General features: G+C 35.9%; 1 protein-coding gene across 2 annotated transcripts in view; it reads left to right on the top strand.

Annotated features, from left to right (window-relative positions):
* The window catches only part of ahrr.L (aryl-hydrocarbon receptor repressor L homeolog), a 180,490-nt gene that overhangs the window by 8,414 nt on the left and 158,027 nt on the right, over window positions 1-14,049 (top strand). Inside the window, exon 1 of one of the 2 annotated variants that reach the window (XM_041565207.1) lies at window positions 3,713-4,288. The gene's annotated coding sequence lies outside the window, so the exon portion shown is untranslated. 2 annotated transcript variants of the gene reach the window in all.

Here is a 14,049-nt window from a genome sequence, read left to right as displayed (position 1 = left end):
AACATTGACTTCGGTAGGTTTTATCTGCCGAAGTAGGGGGTCGAAGTTTTTTTTAAAGGGAAAGTACTTCGACTATCGAATGGTCGAATAGTCGAACGATTTTTACTTCGATTCGTTCGATTTCGTTCGAATTCGAACGAATTTAACCAATTCAATGGTCGAAGTACCCAAAAAATACTTCGAAATTCGAAGTATTTTTCATTCGAATCCTTCACTCGAGCTTAGTGAATCGGCCCCATAATGTATCTGTTCACATGAGCTAGTCTGCAATTAATTTTGATAGTCTTTAAAATACTTTAAAACATTAGTTATTTGATGAATTGTGTAACATTTACCATTCTAAGTTTGGATGCTTCCAAGTTTATTAACTAATGAATAAACCATCTTCAGTTTTCCACTAGTAAACAAAAAACTCTGTAAACACTTGTTAGTATGTCTACGATTTAGTCTCAGTGAGTCAGGGGATTTGTTTACTCTGTGATCTAATTTAGTCAAAGGGGGAGTACTATAACAAAATATTGTTTAAATAACTTATTGCTTTAATAACATTGTTTTTCTATTTTGTTGGAATATAGGAATATAACATAGCTATAATGTTACTTTTTTATTACTGTGTAACTGTTCTGGCTTTACAAAATATTGTATAAGAATGATTTCTAAAACACTAAACTTGGACACAAGCTCAGTAGAATTAAAGCAGTTATTTTCAGTTACTGTCTTAATCAAATGAAATATAGCGATAAATGCTTTATGTGCTAGACTAGCATTTGGCACACGCAGAGCTTAAAGGGTTAATATGGTTAAAAATTAAAGCTAAAAGTTGTTTTTACAGTTTCTTCTTCTTTTACAGTTTTCTTCCATTGTAAATTATTGTACATGATATTACACACAGATTTAAACAAATTCTCCTATGGGTTCTAATTACTTACTACTCAATGAAAAACAGTGCATACAAACTGCTAGCAGAAAGGTGATTCTGGAAGTGGTTACACACTACAGAGCAATCTATTTGTTAATAATTTTTAAAATATTGTTCCATTCTGCTTTAATGCTGAACAAAATAGTCCCTTTAGTTTCTAGGTAAATAACAAATATGAAAGAAAACATTCTAGTATTTAAAACACATTTATTATATTACAGCTGTTACTCACTGTTTTTTTTCTTGTCGAATCCCATTATCAAAAAAAGGTTTATTTCTGGATAACAAAGCAATTAAAAAAATCAAGGGGAAAATACCTCAACTGAAATGTGGCTCTAGATGATTAATAGTTACAAGTGCATATGGAAGTCTTGGTAAGCTGGGTGCAAGTCTGAAATTGCATGGATATGGAATCATGATACTTGTTTCATCTGCATGGATATGATACAGACACAAATACATGCTGCTCAATTTGTATGATGTATCAAATTCCCTTGGTATGTAAGTAACATAGTAATTTAGGCTGAAAAAGCACACATCTGTCAAGTTCACCATTTTGGTCTAAGTGAAAAATAACCTTTTCCCCTCAAAATAAGGAATAAGAAATATGCATTAAAAAACAAATTTTTGGAGACTTGTTAGATCTGCTTTCAGACTGGAAAAATCAAAGTTCTTCTTTCTTATAATTTTCAGCAGAACTCACATGATATCTGTAAACAAGGCTGTTTCCATTGGGAAGCTTTCTTGCACAAAACTTGTGTCTTTCATAAAATCGTCACAAAAATATTTGTGGAGACTGAGACTGCCTTGTATTTACAATGCTTATTTTACTGATGTGTAAGGAAATAAAGGAGGATGAAGACTTTGTGTTTTCCAGTTGTCAAATGACCCAAATAAATGAGTGCATTTCTTTCTGTATTGCAAACTTAATTATAATCAGATAGATATAGTCAGGGCGATATGCCACTAGAAAAAGACAGTTCCATCAAATTTAACCTTTTACATTTAGTCTCTGTTTACTATGATGTAGCTTTTTGTGTTGCTGTTTATTATTAATATTATTATTCTTTTAAAAAAGTAAACTTTTTGGAATATTTCTATATTTTAAGGTTAAATTAGGGGCCAATTTAAGACTGCTTCAGCCTTTTAGAAAGTCTCGAGTCTTGAGTTAAGGTTTTCTTAAGATTTTCCCACGTTAGTTAAGGCACCTGAAAGCTGCCAAACTTTTTCTTTTTAAGAAAACTCACTCTGGGAAAGATATCTCAACTAAAGTGTTTTTCCCCCCAAACCTCATTGTGAGTTCCTACCGCTTGAGCTGAAATGCTTGAGCAATCTTAAATCACCCCCCACTTCCTTAACCTATAAATGTAGAAATGAACCCATATCTTTTTAGTCAGTTACTGACAATGTGCATATGCTTTACAGTATATTGAACATGTGCAAGGCTGATGCACTAGGATGGATGGTTATGATTCAAACAAGTGTGTTATGTATAGTATAAGGAAGCAGATCATACTGGCCCACCGGGATACCAAGAAAAATCCCGGTGGACCCAATGTTGGACTGGAATGCCAGGGGCCCACCAGAAAACCTTAGACCGTGGGCCCACCAGAAAACTTTAGGCCGTGGACCTACTTTCCAAACTATTACTCCTCCTCTCCTCATTCTACCTATTTATTCTCCTCACCTTTTATATCTACTTACTATACTATATCCTTCCATTATTACACATTTTTTCCCCATATAGAAATAGGGAATGACCATGAAATAAGCTAAATGTTTAGAAGCATGAGGGCCCACTGACACCTAGGCCCAAAGGGAGTATACCTGCCCAACATTGCTGATGGACCCCATTCCTGCTGGATCCCACTGTCTGCGATTGTATTGTGCCCCCGCTGATCACCTGGTGCTATTTTGGGCCCCACTGATCATTCACTGCTGTGATGGGCCCTGCCAACCACTCCCCCAGCTGACAGACTGCCTGCCTGTTGGCCACTATACTAGACCCCCTTTGCTCAACTGCTGCAGAAATGCTGGATCCTGCTGCCTTACTGAATTCCTGGATGAACATGAAAAATAAATGTTTCATCTTTTTTCTAAAATTGTTTCGACTTCTTTCAAGGAGGAAGAGCTAGGCAGCACTAATGACAAGACATGTTTGTTTCTATCTGTAGATGCTTTCAATCGAATGTTCACTTGTAAATGCTTTAGTTCACTTTCTTCAGTGATCTTACTATTCATGTGTGGGGTTAATAGAGTACTAATCCATTCCTGCAGCACTCTTACTGTCATGTCTGGAGTTAATATACTTATCCATTTTATTGGTATGTCTAGGGTTGATGTGCTCATTGCCCATTTTCTGCACTCATCTGACAGGGTTTTTTGGGGTTAAAGGAATGCCATTTATGATGTAGTCTTACTGTCTGGGCTTATTATCTATTATCTATATGTGTTTGGTTGGCCCCTTGGATAAGGTCCTCTGGTGGGCCTCAAGCACCCCAGTGAGCAAGCGGGTCGAGAACAGTTGGGGGTGCAAGCAGGCTGTGAACAGTCGAGTCAGGTGCAGGGAGGTATGCAAACTCATAGGGGACAATGATTTGTGAGAGTGGGTCGAGAACAGGTGGGGGAACAAACGGGTCACAGCAGGGAGGTGTGCAAACTGGTAGGGGACGGGGATGTGTGCAAGCGGGTCGGACCAGGGGTAGGTGAAAGAAGAAGTACATGCTTGGTGCCCCCACTTCGTTGTACCCTACGCACGTGCCTCTTTTGCCTACCCCTAGTTCCGGCCCTGCCCTAAGAGATGCACTAAACAACAGTAAAGTTGTGATTAGGCATATATTTCTGTCCTACAAAGGTGAGCATTTTCCATTGTGACTTTTACCTGTTTTTGTGTAACGGCTCTGTGATAGATTTATTTTTTAATATTTTGAAGGTATAATGTACTGTATAATAATATCTAGATATTATTAAAGCCTGCATTGCTGGTGAGTAAGCTGAGATGTTGTGATCTTAGATACATTTGACAAAAGGTTGGCAGGGCTTGACAGGGCCAGGAGGGCACCTCTCCCCTTACCTTATTCATTGGAACTGGGGATTGGCCAGTTTAAATTGCCTGGGGGGAAGGGTTGCCATGGGCCTACCTCTTCAGTCGGTGCAGGAAAGCGTGAGGAATAGAAATTTGCATACTCCCACCCTTCCTCCTTATGAGGTGGCTTGTGTTTGTTGTTACTAGGAGTGACTAGGAGTGTAAATAGCTTGGCAGGCCTGGTGACCTGACTGGAAAGAAAGCAGCCTTGCTTTAGGGCTGGAGAGAAAGGAAGCAGGAACCAGGCTTTAAATTTGGGAATAGAGTCAGTCCTCTTGGGGCATGTAAGTCAAAATTGTTGGTTAAGGAAAATGTTTGTTATAACAATGGCTTTTTTACAAGTTGCTAATGTTTTACATGTTAATTTATGTTTAACGTGTAAACAAACTATGGCCTTCTCTTTTCAACGAAGGCATCTGGGAGTTTATATTGGAGATAATTTGGTGTAGGGTTGGGTCAAATGGGGAGGGAGAGAGGTGCAGCCTTGAAGCTGTACCTGTCATGTACTTGTAAACAATAATCATGTTCCCCACACAAGTGCCTTTTCTTCAGAGAAAACAATCCCACCCTTGATATATCTTTCCTTATAGTTACTTCATCTTTTCCTTTGACCAGTTTAGTTCCACGTCTCTCTCAAGCTCATTACCTTCTTAAGGACTGGACTTCAAAACTCAAAAAACAGGCATGACCTTCTGGTTAATTAATGGGGTCATATAGAATGGGTTGTGGGCTTGAAGGACTGTGTTTGTGACTTGAAAAGGGGATATTGTGATATGCTGAAATGTCTTGTATGATGAAATAAAAAAACTTTGTACATTTATCCTTAGTGCCTTGGAGTTGCATTAAAAAAATGTAAATTTGCCAGAAATGGAGCTTCAAAATCTGTTTTGGCATATGTTACAAAGGGAATATGCAAATTTCTTGCTAGGTGGCAGTGAGGGATGTTAGAGCCGCCAAATATACAGTGCTTTCTTTACTCACTCATCACTGGAAACCAGTCGTGCAGACTGTTTTCATTACCATTTAATATGCATTGCAAGGGAGGGCATAGGTATCTCGCAACTAGAAATATATTTTATAGCAGGAATATTTGGACTATAACTCCCAGCACTTTCAATACCCATTTGGAGGTTTGCAGGCAGGTAGAGGGGGCACAGGGTTACAAGCAATTTGATAAGGGCTTTCTCAACACATTTTCATGCTATAAATTCTATAAAGTCTCAAACTAGACTTTCCTCTGCACAACAACCTGTTCATTTATGTAATAAATACCAATTTTAATTATACACTAGCCTCCAGTTATTTCTTGGTAATGAAAATCGACTGCTTTTACCTACTATGTATTAATAGAAATCATGTGGATTCAGTTGGACTAAAAAGGGGCCTGAGCTCTTCTGCATTTTTTAAAGTGTTACAAGATTTATATTTTATAAAACCAATGCAGATATGCATAACAAATAGATAGATACTCGCTATATGACAGAAGGCTACAGAAAATCAGAAGGTATTTAACCTAGAAGACATTGTGGACTACCAAATGTTTGTATCAACTGATGTGTATCCAGCTAATGCAATGATATGATATGTGAGGCACTCCATCTCCTGTGGACTGGGTCTGGATTGGGGGTCTGCTTCCTCTTTAGTCTTAGATATCACCCCTCCCCAGCTGCTGTTGTTTCTGGTGCAAGCAGGAGGGGAGCAGTGGATGCAAGCCGGCAGCCAGGCGGAGGCCCAGTATGACATATTCATATATAATATCACAAATATTCAGCAAGTTTAGTTAATTACACATTAGGTGCAATGTATGGAAAAGGCCAAAAAGGCTATAAAAGCTCACCAAAGATGTAGGCCGACCCAGGCCAAATTCAGATCCTGCAGATAGTGATTAGATTAGGCCAAATACTGGAGAACTAGTGAATCCCTATAAATTCTGTGTTAAGGTGGCCATAGACACACAGATCCGATCGTACGAATCGAGGATTCGTACGATTTTCTGATCGTGTGTGGCGTGTGCCGACATCTTTCATCTCAGGAATAAGGCATGGAATAAGGCATGGTTTTATGATTATTTTGGTGTTAAAGACAACGACAAGTGAGATATCCACAGAGAACAAAGAGACACAGAGATTAATCTAAATTACTTAAAATAGTTTTAATTTGTAGGCTGCTGCTTAATGTAAGAGTATATATTTTTAGCTGAGCAGTCTAGTGATGCAGTTTATCTGAAAACAGTACTGTGAAAAAGCCTAACTTTGTTACATATGCTTTGTTACATATGCAAAATGTTTATCATACAATGACTAGTTGCTGCATATGAAAGGGGCCAGATGCACATAAATGTTGCCACTCTTCTTTTAAACCAGTTTTTTGCACATCAAAAAAATGTTTTCCTCTGATTTTCAGCCATTGTTTGACAGAATGTTATTTTTAATAAAAAGAGTAACACTGGTTAGTAATGAAGGAGTTAATTTCCATGAATACTTCTATAGCTCATATCAGGGTTCTAGAAATGTCTCAGTTTGCAAGGAATCCAAGCCACAAAATCAAAATGACGATGAGATGCTACAGATTTTTTTTCGGCTGCAATTGTTTTAATCATTGAAGCTTACAATTTGTGTTCTACCCACTTTGTGGTTGCTGTTCAAAGGATTTACTGCAAAGCAGAAGCCATTCACATAACCAAATTAGCAAATTTTTTTAATCATAACCTGTTTATATATTGCTCATCCACACGCACTGCTCACCCAGAAACACACTTTATTTCTTTCCTGATGAAGTTATACTGTATATTTACCATGTTAGCTATTTTTGTAAAGTTCATACTTTAATTAATATACTTACTGACTGCTACTGAATTATAACCTCACTATTACCTTAATTTTTATGTTAAGCTTCTTCAGTTAGAGTTAGTGATGCAAACATATGCAGAGCCATCCAATTTAAATAATAATATATAAATAAAAAAGGATTTTAATTTTAAAAGTTAAGGTGTTTACTAGAGGTGAGGCCTCAGGAAGGGCACGTTATTACCTCATTTACATTAAAGACAAACTTATCCAGTTCAAATAGCTGTATTAATTTTATATTACGCCCATAAATATGTGATCTGTGAAATGCAAAACAGAGGCTTAGGGGGAATATTTATAAACATTTGTATTTTTTCATCATTTGCACATTTGTGCACTAAAATCATGATTATGGTTTAAATTAAAAACTAAACTTCACTATAGTGAAATTAAAAACTGTAAATTATTTATTCAATTTTAGTTTAAATTTTGAGTTTTTTGAGCTTGCCAACCCATTAAAAATGATAAATACAATACAAAGTCGAGGTACTCATATTTTTGTACTGATTTCTTTAATCTTGTTTTTTATATTCAAATTTTTAATAAATAAGGTAACATTGGTGTTTTTTTTAATTGTGAGTTTATTTGATGTAGAAAAAACCTCTAAAATTACTCAAATCCAATTTCTGGACCTCTTATTGTCATAGATGTGGTTTAGAGGGTACAAATTTCCTCCATATGGCCCAGCAACTCAGGTTTAGACTACTGTCATAGCCTTCTATCTGAAAAATTAGCCTTTCAATATTGTTTTGTCACCACAGGTGTTTATCTTAGGTTGTAGATGACCTAGTCTCCAAAAACCATGCCAGAACCAGTGATGAACTCTACTGTGCTGTGCTACAAAACGTATTGCAAGGACATGGATGAGACCTAAACCCTGGCCCACACACACAACACACACACCTTACAGAACTGGATATATTTAGTTATTCAGATAAACTTAACTTACAGGTTAGGGGAACACCCAAATGTTTTGAACAGCTTTAGATTATATGGTGGCAGTCTAGGCTTGGAGGTCACAGTAATCAGGAAACACCAAGCTTTATAGCTTGGTGTTTCCTGATTACCGTGACCTCCAAACCTCAGCCTGATTTTGACAAAAGGAATAAGTAATCATGTATTTTTCAATACATGAATTTGAGATGCTATATGTGTCTTTTCTGTATGTGGTGCTATTGTTTTCTTCTTATGTTGAATAATAATAATACAAATATTAATGACATGTTAAAATATGGAAGGCACTTATAGTATACCTTTAATGGGAATTATGGAGAAGAACTTGTAGGTAATAAATTTGTATCTGTAGAAAGCAATGCCAGTCAGTAGCTGCAAGGGCAAAAAAATGTATTGAACTATATTCAAAGGGGTATAGATTTGTGGGAGGAGAGGGTAATAATTTCTCCATACAAAGCATTGAAATACTGGCCCAATTGCCATCTTGGAGTCAGAAGGAATTTTTGTACCACGCTGTGAGCATGGCCGGAACTAGGGGTAGGCAGAAGAGCCAGTGTCTAGGGCACAACAAAGTGGGGGTGCCAAGCATGTACCTCTTCTCTCGCCGGCCAGGTTGCCTTGGGTGCCCGGCTGGCTTGGCCCGGGCCTGGCTGTGAGGCTAATTGGGCAGGCTCCAGATGTTGTTTTTTGCCTTGCTCTGGATCAACTAGCAGTTAGGTAGGTTATATTTAGATGAAAAGATTTAGCTCGATGGATGTAAGTCTTTTTTTAAAACTAGTGAACTAGTGGGATGGACTTTCTATGTCTCCGGCAGTTTCCACAGATTTCAAAATAGACATACAGCTAATAGCAGTGTGACCCATGTGCACCTATAAGGCACAGTTGTAAGGGTAACAGCCATAGTCTGCTGTAAAAACGAAAAATGTGGTGTAAAAAATGGCTAAATATAAATGGCCCTTCGGAAAATACACATCTTACATACATGTAAATCTTTTTTTAAATACATTTCTTTTTTCGGGAGACTTGCTTGATTAACTATGTTACAAGGATTTTTCAATTTATTATATTTTAAAATGTAAAATTATTATTTGAGATCTTATCCCACAGGCAAAAGCATGTATATTCCACTAAACTCTACCTAATGAATAATACACCTTGCCTAAGAGTTAGGGGTCTGTCATAATTTACATCATTCCTCCCACCATTTTAATAATGAGTTGGAGACATTGCAAGGGTTTAGAACACGTCTGAGGTTTTAGAGCTTATGTTAAATCCTGCCAGAGAAAACACCAATACTGCTCCAAAAAAGACAGCCACTGGCTTTAATGGCAAACACCTGTAATTGTACACACTTTTTTTTTTTAAAAAAACAATAGAGCTGCAAATTCCTCTTTCATAGATTATGGGTTTAAAAAGAATTTCCTAGGAATAATGAGTTTAAAAAAGTATGCTGTACTACTACAAAAGGCTCTAAGTTACTTACATATTTTTGGGCGATGGAAACCCACAGGAGCAAGGGTCATTTATTTGTTAAATTGGTGACTTTACAGTAGGGACTTTGCTTATCATCCTATTGTTTTAATCCTGTTTTGCAAATAGTAAAGTGCAGTTCAGAAAATCTTGTTTAAACTGTAACTGACATACCTGACTCCTGTCTGACTTAACTAAACCAATACCAGTTTGAGAAAATCCCCACTAAATATATAGTGTATATATATATATATATATATATATATATATATATATATATATATATATACCTATATACATTATGGGGGTTTATTTTATTATTTATTAAAAGTCGAGCTGTGCTTTTCCCAAAAAAAATGTTTTTTTCACAAACAAACCCGAAGCTGTTAAAAGCCCGAATCCGAAAAGACTCCAGCGAAAACACTCCAGTTCATGTAGAAGTCAATGGCAGAGGTCTCTTGAACCATTTGAAGATGTTTTTTGCCTTCAAGATTTTTGGTTTTTTTTTTACAGTGGTTTTCGCTTGAAAGCTAGATCAATTCGAGGTATTAGAGGTTTTTCAGTCTATAAGTCGATCATTTTGAGGTATTCAAGTTTTTTCCCCCAATTGCATTCAGTCAAGTTTTTTACATTCAGTTTTTTTTCATAAATAAGCAAACATTCGAGTTGTGAGTTTATTCAAGATAGAAAAAACTCACAAAATCAACCTTTAATAAATAACCCCCTATATATAGATACTTATTTTATACTAGCTGTATATCTTAAGTTCACTTTAGCCTTGAATATTATTATTATGCTTGTTCAAGAAGTCATCCAAACCATTAACAGAATCTGCCATCACATCACCCAGTAGCATATTCCACAACCTCACTGCCCTTACTATGAATTGTTATTTTTGCTGGTTCAAATGTTCAAATATTTTTAAAAGTTCAGCTCCTCAAGTCTTCCTTGGTACTTCAAGGTACTAAAGATTTAAAAAAAAAAAAGACCTGTGTTGGTAGAATATATAATGTGGATAAAGAAAAGCAGACCCCACATTTCCATTTTCTAGTGGCAGGTGGGCAGGTGACATTCATCAAGAAAAAATTAGATAAATATAAGGGGTTTCATAAATCTTCCAATTAGCTAGCCTGACTCGTATTGTGTCAATCCCTTTACAAGTAATTGGGGTGGAGTCTTCAACTAAGCAAGATCATGATTTGAATTCGCAATTTCTTTTCATCTCTATCATATTTCACCTTGATTTATTTATAAGTTGCAATCATCAGGATATCAAAGAACCATATAGGTTTGTCTTATCATAATAAGGGGCATAAAAATAGAAGGCACAGTCCCAGAAGCTGCTAGGGTAGTAATATAGAGAGTTTAGTGGGGAGTGCTTATTGATGCACAATTTCAATATACTCTGTGCAATTTTTTTTGTCCTCTTGGCTTGAAAAATGTTGAGCCTAAAAAAGACCTGACTATTGTGCTTAGCAATCTCTATTGTCACCACTTATGCTAATACAAGTTAAGCATGTTAACTTATTTTATAGGAGATTTTTTATAGTAGTTTTAAATAAAAGGAGACATTGAAGGTTTTAGAAACACACAATGTTTACGGGGAAGATACATACTACCATACATACATACATACCACTAATGTATCAGCTACATTGCATAAATATTATGCAAATATGCTGATTGGAAATAAGATATCCAATGCCCTTATATCTGTCTACATATAAAAACTATAGAAGTTCAACCCTCATTATACAGTATGTATTGTTAAGTTAAGCAATCAGTTATTTCATGTATGTAGCTAGTACCTCTATATATGTAAAGAAATGGTTTAACAGAGGAACTGTGATTGCTGGCTCCTAACTCATTAAATGATCAGAAAACTGGGTATTGTATTGACAGATACACCATAACACATTATAAAGGCAGAAGACGGCTACTGCCCCTCCAGGCCCTCCTGTGTTTCGAGCAGTGGTATTGCACTCCAGCTACCTGTAGCCTTCTCAAATTTTAAAAGCAAAATATGGTCTCTGTTTGCAGTTGTAATGTCTAGAGGATTATGGTGGTCAGAACAATGGCTGTTCAACCCTAAAACATTATTTCGATTAAATAGGTAAAACAATGTCCACTGCCTCCACCATATCCTGGTCCACGCTACCTGCCCCTATATTTATAATGTGCTATGTCTTCATAACTGGCTACCTTTGTAAAGGAAAATAGAAGTTCAACCCTATATAGACAGGTTAGTTTTCTCTTTATTGATAGCAACTGCTCCATTCTTATTTAGCCTTGTACACCATATGAAATTACTCTTGTATGCAGTCAAAACTAAAGCCTGTTTTTTACTTTTAAACAGGAGAATTTGCTACAGGTCTATTCATCTATTGCAACCAATAAATAGGTAGCATTTACAGGTCACATGTTTAAAAGCAAATATCTTTGTTTGATAAAGTGTTACTGCATCTGAGCAAACTTTGTGTCATTTATTAGATATGGGGGAAATAGAAAATGGCATAGCTATATTTTGGAGCCTTTTGATTAATGGATATTCATATAATAGATCTTATGCCTGTACTACAAAACTTCCATAATTATCAATTTTACTGCCATTACTCTACAGGAATAGCTGTAATAAGCAAACAGACATGATGGGGTTAAATGCTTTGCTACAGTTGTGAATATGGGCCAACTGCTAAGTGTGTCTGTAGTTCTGAAATGTAGACATTTAATAGTGAAGGTTTTATCTTCCCAGCTTGTTTTAGTTCTCACTGGCGACAGGTGCACCATGATGTGAGAGTCGGCTGCAGTTTTAAAAGATATCTTTACTGCTTCTGTAGTGAAACATGCTGCAGTGGGAAAATAATATCATATAAAACGCTTCTAAGTGCTTAAACCCAGATTCCTTTAATCTATTTCTCTGTATATTTGGAAAAAAAGCTGAATAAAGTACTGAATATGCAACCCTTGGCAAAATGAAGGTATTATTTTTAGATGAATCTATCCTTACAGCAATAAAATAAATCTGATAAAAAAATCACTGGATGTTTCTTATAAGAATCGTGTTAATAACATTTCACATAAAAACTATACATTAAACACAGATTACTATGGAATCCCTTATCCGGAAACCCATTATCCAAAAGTCTCAAAATCTTGGGAAGGTAATCTCCTATAGAGTCCATTTTAAGCAAAAAATGTTAAAAAATGATTTCTTTGTAATAACAAAACAGCACCTTGTACTTATTCCTAACTAAGCTGCATGAATGCATCTTAATAGCAAAACAATCCCATTAGGTTTAATGTTTAAATGATTTATACCAGACTTAAGGCATGATGATTCAATTTACAGAAAGATTCCTTATTGGGAAACTCCCAGAGGTCAAGCATTCCAGATAACAGATTCTATAAATACCTGTATTTAAATATATTGGCTACAGGTTTCTAGTCCAGCCTGTGTCAAAGGTTCAACAGCCCTCACTTGTCTGGATTTACAGTGGATATATAATGTTAAGCGTAATGAAACTGGGTTACTTCTTCACACTTGTACACACACTTGCACCCAGTGTACCAGTGTAATAACTTCAACCAATCGCTGTAAAATATGGATAAACAAATCAAGGCCTTTTCTGATATAATTTACAGCCTGGGTCTTCATACCTTTAAAGAACAGTAACACCAAAAATGAAATGCTTTTTAAAGTAATTAAAATATAATGTACTGTTACCCTGTAGTCACATTACAGTGATACTGACACTAAAAAACTACTTTTTTAAAATATGAATGTACCTATAGGTAATGTTGATCATTTTTTGCTGAGAGGTTTGTTTTTGTAAGCAATTGTTAGTTGGAGTTTCTAAACCTGACTTTTGCCAACCTGTCTGTCCCATCTCAGCCTTTCAGTTAAAGTTTCTAATGCTAACGGACTCCTGCTGCACAAATATGGCAGCCCCCTCATACAGGAACATGGGGCATCAGAGAGGTAATGTAAAAGCAAGATACAATTATAGATCAGTGCCACAGGCTATGGAAAAAACAAATAACAGAACCTAGTGCAGTATTGTTAATATTTAGTGCAGTCATCAAAGTTTTACAACACTAATCTGTGTGTATCTTGAACCATAGAACGTCTATGCACAGATTTTTCATATGTGTTTTAAAGTGCTAAAGTTATTTCTACAATGTGCTATCTTCAAAATAAAATTATAATTAAGTCAAACAAAGTGCTTTTAGTGCCTGCTTCAAAAGGTAAAATGAATTAAAGTAAGGTGCAATGGGGGTTTTTTCAATCAGTAAAACTCAGCATGTGGCTTCTCCATTCTCTGGTGGGATTGGCAACTTACATGATTCCTGATTTTAAACAGCATATCAATTCCAAGGTATTTCTTTTTCTGTAAAGACATTAAAAAGCAGGGACAGTGCCCATAGTGTAATTTGCTAATAGTTACCCCCATGGCTACCCCCCATGGCTACACTCTGAAAACATACTAATTGTACTAGTGCATGGAAATAGGACATTCTATTGTAATCACTTTAAAACACTCTCATTTTGGTGTTACTGTATATTTAAATCTACTAGAAAATTATATAAACATTAAATAAACCAAATAGGTTTGTTTCAATAAGGATTAATTACATCTTAGTAAGTACTGTATAAAGCTCTGTTGTATTATTACAGAGAAAATGGAAATAATGTTTTACATTTTTAATTATTTGGATAAAACAGAGCCTATGGGAGACAACTGTTTCATAATACTGAACTTTCTGAATAACTGGGT

The sequence above is a fragment of the Xenopus laevis genome, chromosome 6L, assembly GCF_017654675.1.
Source record: "Xenopus laevis strain J_2021 chromosome 6L, Xenopus_laevis_v10.1, whole genome shotgun sequence".
NCBI lineage: Eukaryota > Metazoa > Chordata > Amphibia > Anura > Pipidae > Xenopus > Xenopus laevis.
This window is presented reverse-complemented; position numbering and strand designations above follow the sequence as displayed.